The sequence below is a fragment of the Oryctolagus cuniculus genome, chromosome 16 (assembly GCF_964237555.1).
Source record: "Oryctolagus cuniculus chromosome 16, mOryCun1.1, whole genome shotgun sequence".
NCBI classification, from domain to species: Eukaryota; Metazoa; Chordata; class Mammalia; order Lagomorpha; family Leporidae; genus Oryctolagus; species Oryctolagus cuniculus.
Window position 1 is genome coordinate 29734946 of NC_091447.1, and position 1549 is coordinate 29736494.

A 1549-nucleotide genomic window follows, 5' to 3' on the forward strand; every position below is an offset into this window, starting at 1 on the left:
CAGGAGATGGAGCTGGGCATCAAACGCAGGCACTCCTGGGCGGCATGCAGGCACCTTCACTGCTAGGCTAAATACCCACCTCAGTATCAAGTCTTTTAGCCCTCTGAGCCTATTTCTTTGAACAATGCCTACCTCACAAAGTTAACATGAAAACAAAATGAAAAAATACAAATGTTAAGGAATCATGGGCCTTACAGATTAACGCTCATAACTCTAACAACAACAAAACATGTACTGTGTGTTGTTTTCCCACCCACGGTGACTAACTGCACATAATAAACTTTTTTCTTATCTGGTCCCAAATATACCTAGCAGACGTTTTTCTTGTACTAGATGTACAGTTAATGTACATTTATATCATACTTTATAAACTGGTTTACAATAAGCCTGGGTATAAAATATGTATATGAAATTGCCACAAATATATTTACATATTTATATAGCATATACCTTCAAAAGAGAAAAATACTGAAGCTATAATTTAGTAGAAAATTTTTCATCTACTTGAGGACTAGACATCAGACAAAACCTCACAGTACTATATATATTTCACTGTGCGTTTCTGATTAAACAATGATGAAGATGACAGAAGTTTCTGAGGAAGGCCCCACCTTAACATTTCAGACAGGCATGCAACTGAATGTAAATTATTATTATTATCTAGGAATATGGATATTGTTTAAAATATAAAATATCAGTTAAATGCCTGCAGTAGACTAATCACTAATTTTAAAATATGATTCCAACATTTGGGGGGTGAACCAATGGAAGGAAGACCTTTCTCTCTGTCTCTCTGTCTCTCTCCCTCACTATCTAACTCTGTCAAATAAAAAAAAAAAATGATTCCAACAAAGCCAAACTCACCTTGTATTTTCCCTAAAAGCATTTATTAGCTATGAGTTAGTAGTGAAGATAAGAATTGTCATTAAAATTTTCCTTTCACTTTTTACTAACATACTATACAAAGTTCATAAAGTTTGTGGGAAAATGGAAATAAAACATGCTTATTTTGGTGAAAAAATTTTTAAATCCATGCACTGTTTTTTCATAATATGCATTTTTATAAACTTTTTGAAGCCTCCTTTGTATGCATGGGTTTAAAAAACTTTGTGTATCAAAACGAACAGCTTTCAATTTTCCACCAACTTTTTCAAATACCCTAGTTAATACCAAAAGTTTGATCACAAGTAACAGTAAACAAATTCAGAAGTCAAGAGAGTCCCTGGCATTGCATTGCAGCTGGTTAAGCCTCTACCTGCTTTGCGATCAAGCTCCCTGCTAATATGCCTGGGAAAGCAGTGGAAGATGGCTCACGTACTTGGGCCCTGCCTTCCATGGGGGAGACTTGGATGAAGTTTCTGGTTAATCACCTGAGCCTGGCCCAGCCCTGGCTGTTGTAGTCATTTTGGGGTGAACCAGGGAATGGAAGATCTCCTTCTCTGTCTCTCCCTCTCTGTCACTCTTTCAAATAAATAATCTTTAAAAAAAGAAATCAAATTGTATTTTAAACCAACATCCTTTATCCTTCACGTCATTTGAGTTGCCTGGT